Here is a 17,219-nt window from a genome sequence, read left to right as displayed (position 1 = left end):
CTTACTTCTAAGGCACACTTTGGTTTAAACCCTTTCAGTTGACAATATGCCCATGTACACCGTGTCATATATAAATATTTCTGTGTTATATAGCTTTCATAGATAGATTTGGTCAGGATATGTGTTCTTCAGAAATAAATTAGCTCTCTTGTTGCATGGGCCTTGTGTTTCATTCTCCATTTGAGTTCCCTTTTTCCCAAAACATTCAAACCCCGCATGCAGTTCTTCAGGTTTCCTTCTCTGTAACAATAGTAAGACACGTGTCATGGAAGACTTTTCGGAAAGAATATGGCGTTTGTAAGGCACTTGTCATGGAAGACTTTTCAGAAAGAATATGACATTTGTTATTACATCTTATGCCCTATATTTATCTTGCGGTGTCGAGATGTCTAGGAGTGCACTTTTTCATCCTTGAATTCAAAAGGCCTTCAATACATAAAGAATACAATAACTTTGATACATTAACACTCACTTTGTATCTCTGGCTGCTGGCTCTGGAACTGGCTCTAGATGCAGCACGGAGGGTGGGAGGACATTTAAAGACATTTATTTTTTTTCGTTTCTTATGGCTGAACAAAACTGTGACATGTTTCTAGGGAAGAGGACCCCAAAGGAAATGCAGCTTTCAGAATCCATTTTAATGGATTGTAGGCAGCTTTTAAAACACATTCGTTTTGATATTTTATGCTCTAAAATGATGCAAACTGCTATGGATGCTTGCCATAAAATAAATTTAAAATAAGATGCTGTAAAGCCACTAGACAATGTTAACTTTTCTTGGGTCCTTTACAGTATACAAGACTGAAACAAGTCTTAAAATTATTACTATTTTTTTTTTAATTCTTATTTTTGTTGGGCATGTGTATAGCAAAACAAGCATGCAGTTCCACAACAGCAACAACTTACATTGCAAGAATACAACATAATATAGCGTGTATAGCATTGAAGAAATTAGAGTAAAAACAGGTCAGGGACATCTTTCTAGTATAGGGAGTTTTTGCTAGACTGGCATCTCATAATAAGCTGACAATGAAGAGAATTCTTTAGTTAGGTATCAAGTTGCTGAGCTACATTATTAAACCGGGTAGAACATCTAGACTAGGCAAAATAGTTTAACAAGCATGATGCACACGAAGGCTAGCAAGGTCTGATGTGATTAATAGTATGGATCTGGGGTGCACTGGCTAAGACTTAAGAGTGTATCATAAGACTGTGGGTTACATAAAGTATGCTATTTTGCAGGTGTTTATCAAGTGGTAAGGGTCAAAATTAAGGTGAGGCATCTATAGCTGGTTTCTAGATTATATATGCTACATTCTTATCAAAAAGAAAAATTAGTGCCCAAGGTGAGAAGAAAATGAAAGTAAATAAAAAAAATATATTAAATCAACAAGTGTTACAAAACAAGTAGAACCACTGGAGTCTCGTAGGGTAAGCCCCGATTTCCCCCCGGGCACAGGGCCATGACACTGCTATTGAAGGCTTGCTGACAGGTCATGCTGTTGTGCTGTCCTTAGCTCACTCTTGCCATTGACCTGACATGGTTCAGAGGTGGCATTGTCCCGACATACTGGTGAGTCCGGCCCTGGGCTTTATTCAGGCCTGCATCCTGTGCCCTTGGCTGCAGCTCAACTAGGGGCGAGCAACAGAGATCTTGGGTAGGGCAGTACGCTCATATCTGGGCTGTTGTGTGGGGATTGTCCCCACAGGGTTCGATGTCCAGGAAGGCAGAGGTGGGGTTCAGACTTGGTCATCGGGAATGATGGCTCATGTTGGGCAGCTGATATTCCCCTACTGGTTGCTTGTGCAGCAATATAGTTCAGTAATGAATGTGGCCATTAGTTGTCAGTGCTGTTACAGGTGCTTGCTTTTTATCAGTGCAGCTGTGCCCAGAGTATACCATGAGGCAGCCATGTTGTCTGTGAAGCAGGGGAATCCGAGGGGTAAGTGCATGAGCATCTGTCCAATTTGAATTGGATCCTTCCAGTGGGGACCGGGATAACCCCCACTGGTCCACAGGGGGAGGAATGGAGCCCGGAAGCTTTGTCACAGAGTCATTTTGTGGTAGCCATATGTGGAAACACAACAGGGGCCGTCTGACTCGTTCCCTCCACGTATAGGCTACAGACACCAAAGTTTAGGATAGCCCCAGGAGCCCCAAAACTTCCGGACTCGGGGACTGCAGTATACATCGCTGTTTTCTCTGGTTTAAGGTAAAGTGGTGTGCCAGGAATTTCAGCCTAAAAGGCTAGATTCTGTAGGAGCTTGTAATGTGGGTCCCCATCAGGAATGCTTGCCTGTGTTGCTCATTTTGAAATCAGATGATTACATTCCTGTTTACCTTGATGGAGTGTGATTGAGACACCGGAGCCAGAAACACCTGTCTAGGGCCATGAATTTTGCCTTTTTCGCTGAGAATAACTGGGCGAATAGCCTCATCAAGTGGGGAATTTCGGCCACGCCAATTTGGTCTCCAGAGTATACCACGTACCTTGACATTTTTACATTTCCTGCGATTTTCCATCGCTGCCACGCATCTCCATACCTGGTCCTTTTCGTGCCACAACGCTATTAGTTCCTGTTCCAGGCTTGTGAGACGTGCCTCGTGGGCAGTTATAGTTACTTTAGTGTCATGTAAGCGCATCCAAACTCTGCTGATCTCTTCCTTAAAGGAATTAATAGCTGCTGCTATGTTGCAGCGGAGGTCGTCCAGGAGGGCCTTTAGAGTACCCTTCATTTCCAGTTGGTCCCCAACACGCTTTGCAGGCAAGTTATCGCTCCATCTATTAGTCAGAAAGTCCAGCTCTCCTACATCGGCAAGGAAGGCTTCACTGGATGAGTAAGATTGATCATCGGAGAGGAGAGCCATGACAGGCCTCGCGGCACTCTGCGGCCTCAGCAGTAGTTCGCCAATATCGGTGGAAGTCGGTGGTTTATCCGCCTTATATTTGTTATTTTTTCTCCCCATCGATGTTGTAAGTGTTTCCCTGCACCCTGATGATTATTCACAGTGCTGGAAGGAGCAGCTTTTGGGGTTTATTTCCCCGGTCAGCCCGGAACTCTGTCAGAAAGAGTCTGTACAGTATTGCAGCTGGCTCCACCCCCCCTCCTCTTTGCTGTTTTTATAGAAATAAATTGTCAGTCTGCGATAGCTTGAGAAATGCAAAATGTTAGTGTTTTTCTAGGGAGACTTCCTGGAATAACTTCTCTCAGCCACTTCTTCCATACATGAAAAGCATATATTTTTGCAAGACTGAGCTTTAGACCCACAGCCTATGCAGCAATTAGTTTTTTTCCTTATTCTTCTTGGGTAATGTATCTTGGGAGCATTTTGGGCTAGAAATCACAGAACCATACACTTATATTGAACTTGCAATGTGCTTTTTTGTCCCATAAATAAAGAAAAATGTCTCACCTTATACTTCTATGCTCTATTCCTGGGGAGGTAGGGGAAGCCAACCTGAAATAAAAGGGATTTGGGGTAGTGCACAGTAAACTATTTTCTTTAGTTTTTCTTGTATGTATTGGGGCTGATTTGTGATGCTGTGTTTCGACTACACAACGCCCATGTATCTATGTATCTACACCCACAGTAAAGTTAGGAAATTATGATACATAAGGGATAAATGCGCAACCTAGTACATCTACCAACTATAGATACTAAGGTCATGCGACCTGATCCCTATTTCATATACCTGACAAAGATGGTATGCAACACCATTATACTCTAGATATGTACTGTATCTTTCTTTTTATGCATGTGTGTATCACCGTAAAGCATTTTGTACATTGATACGTGCATACCCTGTATATGTCGATTTGTTATAAGACAAAAAAAAATCAAGCTAACCAAAAAAAAATATTCCAAAACTTTAAAAACTCTCTACTGATTACCCTTATTAACTAAATAACTTTTCTTTTCTTTTTTTTAAACGGAAACACACAGATGGTCCCACTATTTGTGAGTGGTATGTTACTGTGAATAAAATAGATTTGGAATATCTTATTTATAATTCTAGGAGAACACTGGAACCATACAATAGGAGATGGGCAAACCGGAATCTGTACATAAAAAAGTAATATAGCTAGCTGGAACTCTCATATAACTCCTTTGTACCAATATTTTTTAAAAAGTTGGCCTTGGAGGGGGGCTGTGGTGGCAAAAGAGTATGTGAGTGTGTTAATTTGGCTTGTCTGGTTTTGGTTTGTCTTGTATTTTCTTAACTGGAAGGGGAAATAGGGGGTGAACAATTAAGGCAATAGGTATCTGCATAAGCGTGCGCAGCCTATTGCATTAGGGTGTGCACCCTAAAGCACAAACACACGCCGCATGTGTATGTATGTATGTATGTATGTATATATATATATATATATATATATATACACATACATACACACACACACACATACACTGTTGTGTGTGTGCTGTTAGTGTGCTGTGTGAGGGTGCTGTGTGTGTGTAAGTGTGCTGTGTGTGAGGGTGCTGTTAGTGTGATGTATGTGTGAGGGTGCTGTTGGTGTGCTGTGTGTGGGTGTTGTGTGTTTGTGAGGGTGCGGTTAGTGTGCTGTGTGTGAGGGTGCTGTTGTGTGCTGTGTGTGTGAGGGTGGTGTGTGTGTGTTTGTGAGGGTGCTGTTAGTGTGCTGTATGTGAGGGTGCTGTGTGTGTGAGGGTGCTGTATGTGTGTGTGAGCGTGCTGTATGTGTGTGTGTGCAGTATGTTTGGAGGTATTGTGGGGGTTAAGGTGGGGGCAGATTAGTAAATATCCCCCCTCCCTTCTTACCTTATGTAGGGAGGGGGGATCCTTGCTGCCATGTGCCATCCCTGGTGGTCCAGTGGAGAGTGAACTCTAGCCTGCGGCAATGCTCAGATCTTACGAGAGGAACCCGGCAGAGCTGCTGGCTAGAGCTTCCTTGGTCCTCTCCTGCCTCCGTCCATGCTGCTGTGGGCCGGTTAGGGAGATCTTTGATCTCCCCACCGGCCCATGGAGGCTTAGAGCAGAGCTGGCACTCGGATAGCGCCGGCTCTGCATGAGCCGACAGGGGAGATCCTGAGATCTCCCCTGCCGGTCTCAATCCATAGGCCTGCTGTGGGAATTAGGGTGAGCCCAGGTACACCCGGCACACCCCGTGCGCACGCCTATGGGTATCTGGTAGAGATGTAATGAGGGGTAAACATAAAACTGAAGGAGGGTTGATAACAATGCAGAGATGTAAAAGTAGGCGGAGAGGGGAAAAGGTAGGAACATGTGATCAATGAATGCTCTGATGTCTGTTCAACTATGAAGTGAGATAAATTGCTTTTTTTTTTAAAAAGAAAGACCGATGATAATTGGGTGCGTTTTTTTCTTCCTCTCTTTCCTTGATATGTTTAAATACCATCAGACGTCTAGTGTTGTATAACATAATTGCCATTTGCCACTTGCAAAAAAAAAAAATATAATGCAGAATAAAATAAATAAATAGTGAGGTTTTACAATATCACTCAGCAGCAGTAAGGCAGCTGAAGTTGAAGCTAACTGCAACATTGACATCAGTCCAAGAAGGTTTTAAAAACCCTTACAAAGAAGAATGCCAGTGACCTGGTACTAGTGCTTGGAACCGGGGAGAGCGCGGCTGTAGGCCCAGATGTCCCTGCGCTCCGCTCATGGCAGTGTTGCATTGAAGCTGTAATAGATGTTGCAGACCAGTTTGAGGTATTGCACCCTGGGGACGTTGTGAAATTCTGAAAAAGGGTGCAGCTTGAGCAAGACTTACAAGTTGTCACAAATTATCTGATCAGGAAACTGTCACCACGAACCGGTGACATCAAACCCAGATTTTTCCAAGATTGCCTAATGGAAGTATTTGATGAGCTAGAAAGTCATATTCAGAACCCCACTGTTCTTGAGTCTATCATTAGTCTAATGGACAAATGGACGATGGTGCTCACTACAAACTATGATAACCTGCTGGAGCTATCTGGGCAGAAGATGGGCAAACCCATGGAATCGATAAACCTGAATGATAATGTGAAGGTTTTGCAGTGGATACAAAGCCGCATCAAGTATGGTGCTTTGCATATCAACGGATTGTACACGGATATCTGTGCCATGATTCTGGATCCATGTGGAAATAAAGATGTTGCACAGGACTCTGATTACTGCTGAATGAGCTTCAGAACTTGTATTGCAAAAAATATTTTGTTTTTCTTGGCTGTGGAGATCCGATATTCCAAGCTCTATTTCTTGGCTGTGGGATCCGATATTCCAAGCTCTTTTCTTCTACTCTTTACAGAATAAAGTCAGTATGGAACATTACATGCTAGTATGTAAGGAGAATGCAGAAACCTTCCATAAGCTTCAGGCTGATATGCTGCTTATTGGCATCAAACTTATATCATATGGAGAGTTATTCACTAACTTTAAAACATATATGAAAGGGTTGTCTGCACTCATAGGCAAACAGAGGGATGAAGATATCGCACATGCAGAAATTTAAATGATCCGTGAACCAGTTGCTAACACATCACCAACTCCCCCCCCAAAAAAGCCTGAAGAAAACACAGGAAGTAGGAAAGCACCAATAACTTTGACCTCAGGTACAGGAAGGTTTTAAAAACCCTTACAAAGAAGAATGCCAGTGACCTGGTACTAGTGCTTGGAACCGGGGTGAGCGCGGCTGTAGCCCCAGATGTCCCTGTGCTCCGCTCATGGCAGTGTTGCATTGAAGGTGTGATAGATGTTGCAGACCAGTTTGAGGTATTGCACCCTAGGGACGTTGTGGAATTCAGAAAAAGAGTGCAGCTTGAGCAAGACTTACAAGTTGTCGCAAATGATCTGATCAGGAAACTGTCACCACGAACCGGTGACATCAAACCCAGATTTTTCCAAGATTGCCTAATGGAAGTATTTGATGAGCTAGAAAGTCACATTTCAGAACCCCACCGTTCTCGAGTCTATCATTAGTCTAATGGACAAAGGGGCGATGGTGCAGCTTGAGCAAGATTTATAAGTTGTCGCGAATGATCTGATCAGGAAACTGTCACCACGAACCGGTGGAAATAAAGATGTTGCACAGGACTCTAAACTGCTGGATGTGCTTCAGAACTTGTACTGCAAAAAAATCTTTTGTTTTTCTTGGCTGTGGAGAGACTCTATGGGATCCAATAGTCCAATCTATTTTCTTCTACACTGTGCAGAATAAAGTCAGTATGGAACATTATATGCTAGTATGTAAGGAGAATACAGAAACCTTCCATAAGCTTCAGGCTGATATGCTGCTTATTGGCAACAAACTTATATCATATAGAGAGTAATTCACTAACTTTCTTCCAACATATATGAAAGGGTTGTCTGCACTCATAGGCAGACAGAGGGATGAATATATCGCACATGGGCAAATTGAAATAATCTGTGAGCCAGTTGCTAACACCTCACCAACTCCCCAAAAGGGGAAGCTTGAAGAAAACACAGGAAGTGGGAAAGCAGCTAAGTTAAAGTCCTAAAATAAGAGAATCTGGACACTTATTACTAAATCAATAAAGGGCTTCTGAATTCTTAAATAACTGTGTCCAACCAAAGTGTCATTTTATACCAAACGTAATGAATGTGATTACGAGTTTTGACGGACCTGCTGGCACTCCGACCGAGTACCTCCGTCAATCGATGCTCCTAGTGTTTGCTGAGGACTCCAAGCACTCCAACCGACACCATCAGCACTGCAGACTTATCCCATCCCCCAAGCATGAGCCTAGGCTTCAAGAAAGGGTCAAGCAGGTCTGTTTAATGAGCACACAAAAGCAACAGCACTCATGCAGCAAAACAACTCCTTCTCAGAGGAAAACAAAATGACAGTTATTGGAAGTTGCAGAACTGTGCCAGTACCATTTAAAGGGCCTGAACAGTCTTTTAAAACACCAATAAGTCCAAATAGTGTTTCTAACTGGCAAAATCTCCCAGGGACCATAATCATACGGCAAGAGTCTGGGTATCTGGTAGAGATGTAATGAGGGGTAAACATATAAAACTGAAGGAGGGGTGATAACAATGCAGAGATGTAAAAGTAGGCGGAGATGGGGAAAGGTAGGATCATGTGATCAATGAACGCTATGATGTCTGTTAAACTATGAAGTGAGATAAATTGCTTTAACCCCTTAATGACGAGTGACGGACGAGGTCCGTCACTCAGGGGAAAGCGTTAATGACGAGTGACGGACCTCGAATACTGCCGATCGCGGGGTTAACGCTGTTGCTGGGTCCCTCCGAGTCAGGGGCAGACCAGCAACAGCAAATCCCGACATCCCAGCCCATGTGATCGCTGTGACAGCCAGTCACAGCGGTCACAATGCTGCTGGGATATCTGATCCGCCTCCCTCCACCTCGTGTGGGTTTGTGAAGTGGAGAGAGAGGCATCGGTGCAACATTGTGTCCCTGCGTTATTGCTAAGTACTTATAAAGTATAAAATTCCTTTCCCTGTAGTTAAAAAAAATCAACCCTTTCCCTGCTGCTTGATCACTGCTAGCAGTGATCAATATATAGGTCACAGTACTTTACTGTGATCTATTTTTTTTTTTTTACTTTCAAGGGTTAATTTTTTTGTAACCCAATATACCTGATGCAGATGGCAATCCACAATGCCTTTGCCATTTTTAAAAAGGCAAATGCTGGGCTGAAAAGCACTTTTCTTTCTTTCCAGTATGAGCTAATTTCTAAGCAGCTAGAATGCCACACAAGGAGACCATCAGTGGAGCCTAGCAGAAGAATGGAGGCAGGTCACTTCTGCTTTAAGATTCCACCAACCCCTAAAAAACAAAACCCCCCGAAAAGGTGCAGGGTGTGTTACAAGAGGGGCGTAAGAGTTGAGACCAGCTATTACTGCCCTGATTGCCCCTCTCAGCCCGGCCTATGTATTGGCCATTGTTTTAAAAATTTTCACACCCAGGCCGAATAAGTAGACCAGTTTTGGGGTGTGATTTTTAGTCATCTGTCTGATTGGTTACCGAATCTTGGCTTTGTCTCCCGTTTATCCTGTCTTCTCTGATCCTTGACCTCGGCTTGTCCTATCGTTGTTCCGTTTCTCTTTACTCCTTTGACCTCGGCTTGTACCTTGACAATTCTCTGCTTGTATAGCCCGGCCATTCTAAGGACCGGTATTACGAGTTTCTCTCTCTGTGTTCTCTCTCTTTGTGGTCTGTCTGTGTTTTGATTTCGGAATCCATGACAGCTTTGCCCGGGACGCAGATGACTGTGTACTACCCCCGGATAAGTTTACCCCAACTATTCTGTATATGGGGGTATAATTGCACTAAGATGACATAGCTGAGCAACATATTAGGTGTTATACTGCCGTAGCACATATAAGGATAGCAAAATATACAGTAACATCTCCAAGTGTGTGTCAAAAAGGCAGAAAAAATGCTAATTGCAACTAGACTTGGTACAAACTAACAAAAAAAATGATCCTACACTAAGGTTTAGAATATACCTTTTGAAATACCCCAGGGTGTCTACTTTAAGAAATGGTAGGCCTTGTGGGGTAGTTTGAATTTAAAACCTGCTAAGATGCTTGGAAATTGCACATAGGCCCAGCGTCAAAATTCAAAGTTTGGTAAAAACTCATATGACTTGGTCTCCAATGTGCCCCTTCAACATCCACATAACCATGAAAAAGGTACACATGTGGGTATCGTTGCACTAAAATGACATAGCTGAGCAACATATTAGGTGTTATACTGCCGTAGCACACATAAGGATAGCAAAATATACAGTAACATCTCCAAGTGTGTGTCAAAAAGGCAGACAAAAATGCTAATTGCAACTAGACTTGGTACAAACTAACAAAAAATTATCCTACACTAAGGTTTAGAATACCGTATATACTTGAGTATAAGCCGAGTTTTTCAGCACATTTTTTGTGCTGAAAAACCCCAACTCGGCTTATACTCGAGTCAATAGTCTGTATTATGGCAATTTGCATTGCTATAATACAGACTGGGGCTGTGGGGACTGCAGAGATGTTACTTACCTCTCCTGCAGCTCCTGTCAGCTCTCTCCTCCTCCGCGCCGTCCGTTCAGCACCTCGGTCAGCTCCCAGTGTAAATCTCGCGAGAGCCGCGGCTCTCGCGAGACTTACAGTGTGAGCTGACAGAGGGAGCTACCAACCCCACTGGACCACCAGGGAAGGAGCCCCCCTCCCTGGCCAGCTAGCAAGCAGGGAAGGGGGACGAAACAAAAATAAATTAATAATAAAATAATAATGAAAAAAAAAAAATAACATTACAAATAATAAATAATAATAAAAAAATATGAAAATAATTTAAAATAAATAATAAGTAAATAAAAAAAAATAATGAAAAAAAAATATTAAAATAATGTAAAAATAATAATAAAATTGCCCCCCCTAAGGCTCTGCAACACACACATACACACACACACACACACACTGCACTCATACACACTGCACTCACACACACACACACTGCACTCATACACACACACACTGCATTCATACACACTGCACTCATACACACACACAACCCGGAATTCATACACACTGCACTCATACACACTGCATTCATACACACACTGCATTCATACACACACTGCACTCATATACACACACACTGCATTCATACACACACTGCACTCATACACACACACTGCACTCATACACACACACTGCATTCATACACACTGCATTCATACACACACACTGCACTCATACACACACACTGCATTCATACACACACTGCACTCATACACACGCTGCACTCATACACACGCTGCACTCATATACACACACACTGCACTCATACACACACTGCATTCATACACACACACTGCATTCATACACACACACACTGCACTCATACACACACACACTGCATTCATACACACGCTGCACTCATACACACGCTGCACTCATACACACGCTGCACTCATATACACACACTGCACTCATACACACACTGCATTCATACACACACACTGCATTCATACACACACACACTGCACTCATACACACACACACTGCATTCATACACACGCTGCACTCATACACACACGCTGCACTCATACACACACTGCATTCATACACACACACTGCATTCATTATATACACACACTGGAAATAAATATTCAATTAATATAATTTTTTTAGGATCTAATTTTATTTAGAAATTTACCAGTAGCTGCTGCATTTCCCACCCTAGTCTTATACTCGAGTCAATAAGTTTTCCCAGTTTTTTGGGGTAAAATTAGGGGCGTTGGCTTATATTCGGGTCGGCTTATACTCGAGTATATACGGTATACCTTTTGAAATACCCCGGGGTGTCTACTTTAAGAAATGGTAGGCCTTTGTGGGGTAGTTTGAATTTAAAACCTGCTAAGATGCTTGGAAATTGCACATAGGCCCAGCGTCAAAATTCAAAGTTTGGTTAAAACTCATATGACATGGTCTCCAATGTGCCCCTTCAACATCTACATAACCATGAAAAAGGTACACATGTGGGTATCGTTGCACTAAAATGACATAGCTGAGCAACATATTAGGTGTTATACTGCCGTAGCACACATAAGGATAGCAAAATATCCAGTAACATCTCCAAGTGTGTGTCAAAAAGGCGGACAAAAATGCTAATTGCAACGAGACTTGGTACAAACTAACCAAAAAAATGATCCTACACTAAGGTTTAGAATATACCTTTTGAAATACCCTGGGGTGTCTACTTTAAGAAATGGTAGGCCTTTTTGGGATAGTTTGAATTTAAAACCTGCTAAGATGCTTGGAAATTGCACATAGGCCCAGCGTCAAAATTCAAAGTTCGGTAAAAACTGATATGGCTTGGTCTTCTATATGGCACTGTAGCTTCACGAAATAGTGCCAAAGACATACAATGGGGGTGTCATTTTACTCAGAAGACTTAGCTGAACATAATTTGGGGGGTATGAACTTAGTGGCACATGTGAAATATACAAAATACCCAGCACAAATGCAATCCATATGTAAAAAACGCACACAATTATTTTTTACCACATACTTTGGCATCTATTGGTGAAAAAATGGGGGCATGTTAAGGCACAATATGCACCTTATGAGATACCCTGGAGTGTCTACTTATACAAATGGTAGGCCTTTGTGGGGTTTTTTGAACAGTCAAACTGGTATAATACCCCAAATGGAAGCATAGGCTCATTAAATCCGTCTCTCAAAATTCTACTGTGAGTACTGAAAAGGACAGGTCTCCTATATGGCACTGTAGCTTCACGAAATAGTGCCAAAGACATACAATGGGGGTGTCATTTTACTCAGAAGACTTAGCTGAGCATAATTTGGGGGGTTTGAACTTAGTGGCACATGTGAAATATACAAAATGCCCAGTAAAAATGCAATCCATATGTAAAAAATACACACAATTATTTTATACCACATACTTTGGCATCTATTGGTGAAAAAATGGGGGCATGTTAAGGCACAATATGCACCTTATGAGATACCCTGGAGTGTCTACTTTTACAAATGGTAGGCCTTTGTGTTTTTTTTTTTTAACAGTCAAACTACTATAAAAGCCCAAATGGAAGCATAGGCTCATTAAATCCGTCTCTCAAAATTCTACTGTGAATACTGAAAAGGACAGGTCTCCTATATGGCACTGTAGCTTCACGAAATAGTGCCAAAGACATACAATGGGGATGTCATTTTACTCAGCAGATGTAACTGAACACAAAATAAAACTGTGTACAGGAATAGCACACACCAACTTTACAAAATACACATGAGAAGTTCTTTGTTATAAGTTTGCGTGCCAAAAACCCCCAAAAAACTAAATTTTACTCCAATATTTAGCAGAGGTTGGCGGTGAAATGGCTACGTAGAAAGTGTCAAAACAACCTTAGGTAAATAGCCTGTGATGTCTACTTTATATAAATATATACTTTTGTGTGGCAATTTTGTTTTCTTTTATCGCTATTAAGCTTACAAGACAAACATACCAAATTCTAAAATTGTTTCACATTAAAAGTTTATTTTACTCCTTGTGCTTTGTGACCTGTAACTACCAAAACAAACTTAAAATCTCAGAACAACTAAATGAATTTATTTTTAATTACTTTCCTTAACCTGCACTAATTATGTACACATTATTATTGCAAAAACTGTAAAAAAGAACACACAAAAATTAATTTTTTTGCATATTTCTGTATTTTTTTTATAATAAATAAGCATTTATATATATATATATATATATATATATATATATATATATATATATATATATGTGTGTGTGTGTGTTATAAAAAATTAAAGCCCGTTCTGTCCTTTAAAAAACGGTATATAATATGTGTCGGTGCAATAAATTAGTAAAATGCAAATTGCAGTTGAACGCAAATAGCAAAAAATGCTGTTGTCATTAAGTGAAAGACAAGCTTCTGAAGCTCTGTCCTTAAGGGGTTAAAAATAAAAAAGAAAGACTGTTGATAATTAGATGTGTCTTTTTTCTTCCTCTCTTTCCTTGATATGTTTAAATACCATCAGACGTCTAGTGTTGTATAACATAATTGCCATTTGCCACTTTCAAAAAATAAATAAAAAATATATAATGCAGAATAAAATAAATAAATAGTGAGGTTTTACAATATAACTCAGCAGCAGTAAGGCAGCTGAAGTTGAAGCTAACTTGTTGCCATATATGGAGTTTTGCAAATCTCACAAAGATGAGGCTGCTGTAATTGTGACACAGAGTGACTGCAGTGTAAAAATCAGAGCTAAGCACACAGCAATGACACTCTGAGTGCTGAGCACAAGAGGGTGACACAGAGGATTTTTTTTTTTTTTAAATCATTCTTTATTTATCGGATTTTTGTGTATGTAGATAAACATATCAATATTCGGGAGAGGGGGTACAGAACAAAAAAGAGGGGAAGGGTTGGGGTGGGGGTATAACATTTGCATCCGTTCAGATTTGTACCATCGCAGGGTACGCATATGAGTATTGTAAAACAATGGTATACAGTGGTATATCGGCATTGATTGGTAGTCATAAGTCAATGCGTTCTTTCTCGCTCGGTTGTGAGCCAATAACGGTATATACCAGTATCGTCGTGGTGGGAGGTTACCTTTAGGTTAGGGGGGGTGGGGGTCAGGTCGGGTCGTGAGTCCAGCTGGGGTTAGAATGCCTAGTCCCGTCGGGGACGCTGCTTGGTTCCTATCTGTCGTATCCGTCGGGAATGGTTTGTTTTAGGTTGCGTCCTTGGGCTTGCTTGGTTGGTCGCCCAGATGGCGGTGAGTGGTGCGGGGGTTGGGGACTCGTACTGAGGGCAGTCCTGCAGTAGATCCTAATGTCGGGTCTGTCTACCTCCTGTCGTTTATGAAGGGCTGTGCGTGGCCTCTGTCGTGCCCCATCTGGTTGGTTAGAGTCAGGAGGATATCGTCGGCGTACGCTGAGATCTTGAATGTCTCCCCCCTTACCGTGATCCCTTCCACCTCCCCGCTGGCTCGCACCGCCTGGAGTAAGGGTTCCAGGGAGAGGGCAAATAGCAGGGGAGACAGAGGGCATCCCTGACGCGTGCTGTTGGTGATGGGAGAGGGCGGGGGCGGTATGTGGGGTAGTAGGAGTGCTCCTTGAGGGTCGTGGTATACCGCCTGCAAGAATAAGGTGAATTCCGGCGGTAATCCTATGTGTGTTAGGGTATGGTGTAAAAATGGCCATGTTAGGCGGTCAAAGGCCTTTTCGGCGTCGAGCGATATTACCGCAGTTGGGATCTGTCTATGGTTAGCGAGCCATATAAGGTCCACTGCTCGTCGGGTGTTGTCCGCAGCCTGTCTATGGGGGATAAATCCCACCTGATCTGGGTGGACGAGGGATCCTAGGTACGGGTTCAGCCTATTTGCCATGACCTTAGTCATGAGTTTAAGGTCTACGTTAAGTAGAGATATCGGCCTGTAGTGAGAGGGCTCTAGGTGGTCCTTTCCGGGTTTGGGCAGGAGACAGATATTCGCGCTAGTCATGTCCGGTGGGAGGGTTTCTCCCCGTAGTGTAGCGTTAAATACCCTGCACAGGTGGGGGAGCAGAAGTGGGCTAAATTCCTTATAATATAAGGCAGAGTAGCCATCTGGGCCCGGGCTCTTGTTGGGCTTGAAGGAGCCAAGGGCTGACGCCATCTCTTCTACCGTCACGTCTTGCCCCATTGAGGTCTTTGCCTCCTGGGTCATCGCGGGCAGGGACACGTTATTCAGGAATTTATCTATACGGGCGTGTAAGGAGTCTAGGTTGTTCTGGGAAAGTCGGGAGTGGTTGTAGAGGTCAGTGTAGTATTCTTGGAAGATACGGCCTATGTGTGTCGGACAATTGCTTGTATCGCCTTCTGTGGTGCGTATAGCTGAGATCCGTTTGGCTTCAATCCGTTTCTTGAGGCGGCGGGCCAGCATTGTGTCCGCCTTGTTCCCTTTTTCATAGAAAGTGCGTTTTAGCCACATCAAGGCTTTAGCGGTGTCTTTTTGCGTGAGGCTTTTGAGTAAGTCCCGAAGCGCTGTTAGTTTAGTTAGCGTAGTGAGGTGTGGGTTCTTTTTGTGTAGGGTTTCTAGGCGACGGAGCTCCGTCATCATGTCTGTGATTTGCTGTTGTGAGCGTTTTTTCTTATGTGATGCTAAGCTGATGAGGGTGCCCCTGATGACCGTTTTGTGTGCGGCCCATATTGTCGCGGGTGCGGTGTCTGCCTGTGTGTTGAGGTCGAAGTAGTCCTTCAACTCTTTGGTGATTTTATCTTTGATTAGGTCGTCGTGTAAGAGGAGTGGGTTTAGCCTCCATGTCCAATGTGTATGGATGGTCGGCAGGGTTAAGGTGATAGCGATCTCTGCATGGTCTGACCATAATATGGAGCCTATTTCTGATTTGGTGACCTGGGGTACTAGGCTAGGGGTCACTAGGAAGTGGTCTATACGGGAGTACGTACCGTGTGGGTGGGAGTAAAATGTATAATCTCTGGTCGTTGGGTGTTGCGCTCTCCATATGTCAATCAGGTTTTGTGATGCTAAGAATTGGTAGAATAGAGCGTCATTCTGCGATGGGTGGGTGCGCGTGGTATGGGGATGCGTCCTGTCAATGGCCGGAGTATGGACTGCATTGCAGTCTCCTCCTATGATGAGGCGTGCAGTAGAGTAGGTGTTGAAGTGTGTTGTCAATTGTTGCCAAAATGATGTATCTGGTATTGTAGGTGCGTAGACTGAGGAGAAGGCATAGGCCGTGGTGCCCACCCTCCCTTGTATCGTGACGTAGCGTCCCTGCGGGTCCCTGTTGCATACTATATCAGAGAGGGGGCAGTTGGCTTTTAGTAGAATGGCAACTCCTTTTGTTTTGGAGTCCGGGGAGGGAGCCATATAGCTTTTCGTGTAGTATCTATTTGTTAAGGGAAAGGCTCGTTGGGTTGTGAAATGAGTTTCTTGAATAAGCAGGATGTCTACATTTTGTTTGTGTGCCCATCTGAGTATGCTGTGACGTTTGGTGGGTGAGTTCAGGCCTTTTGCGTTAATGGATACGCAGCGTAGGTGTGTGGGCATCGTGCTAGTGGTGCTCCTGAACGGTAGCTGGGTGTGGAGTGTAAGTAGGCGTGGGATCCGCGCCCGGGCGGTCCAAGGCTGTGGGGCTGAGGGGAGGGGGGAGAGAGAAAGAGATGGGGGGGCTCTAGCCCTCTGTTCCCGAAGGGGGGAGAAGTGAGGGGCAGGGGGAAGGCGGGGAGGAAGGGTCGGTGAAGGGAAACAAAAAATCAGGGGGGTGAGCTACTGGGCTTATAGTGTGGCCAGTAGTGAATGGGGGTGAGCGTCTAGCCGCTCCGTGGGTATTCTTACCCTGGTGGTGTTGTGTCGTCAGGGGTTGGCGGTCTCTCTAACAGAGTCGCCGGCAGGCATGTAAGCTGGTGGTGTGTATACCTTAGTGTGTGGTGGTCGGTCCGTGTCACTGGTGGTTCCGTAAGGCCTGTTGTGGCTTACCTCATGCGAGGGCGTAAGTGTCATAGGTCAGTGCCGTCAGGTCGTAGTGAAGTTAGTACAGTATCTTTGGGTTGTCGATCGGGTAGCTGTCCTTGTTGCCCTTTGTGTGTCGGTGGGTCCCGTCTTCCATGTAGTTGTCGCTAGGTCTAGAGGGGAGGGACCGTCACAGAGAATAAAACATATAACAATTAGAACATTTAAAACATTTAAAACATGGCATGCATAAAATAAACAGCTTGAATGTACCTTAATGCAGTTT

The 17,219-nt window shown here is 43.4% G+C and overlaps 2 pseudogenes; both read left to right on the top strand.

The window, feature by feature from the left end:
* The first annotated feature begins 5,200 nt into the window (after positions 1 to 5,200).
* Positions 5,201 to 6,477, top strand: LOC134609445 (protein FAM118A-like; annotated as a pseudogene).
* Positions 6,478 to 6,554: 77 nt separating this feature from the next.
* Positions 6,555 to 7,483, top strand: LOC134609444 (protein FAM118A-like; annotated as a pseudogene).
* Positions 7,484 to 17,219: the final 9,736 nt, after the last annotated feature.

The sequence above is a fragment of the Pelobates fuscus genome, chromosome 4 (assembly GCF_036172605.1).
Source record: "Pelobates fuscus isolate aPelFus1 chromosome 4, aPelFus1.pri, whole genome shotgun sequence".
Lineage (NCBI taxonomy): Eukaryota > Metazoa > Chordata > Amphibia > Anura > Pelobatidae > Pelobates > Pelobates fuscus.
Note: the sequence above shows the minus strand (reverse complement) of the source record. Positions and strands in the feature narration are given on the sequence as shown.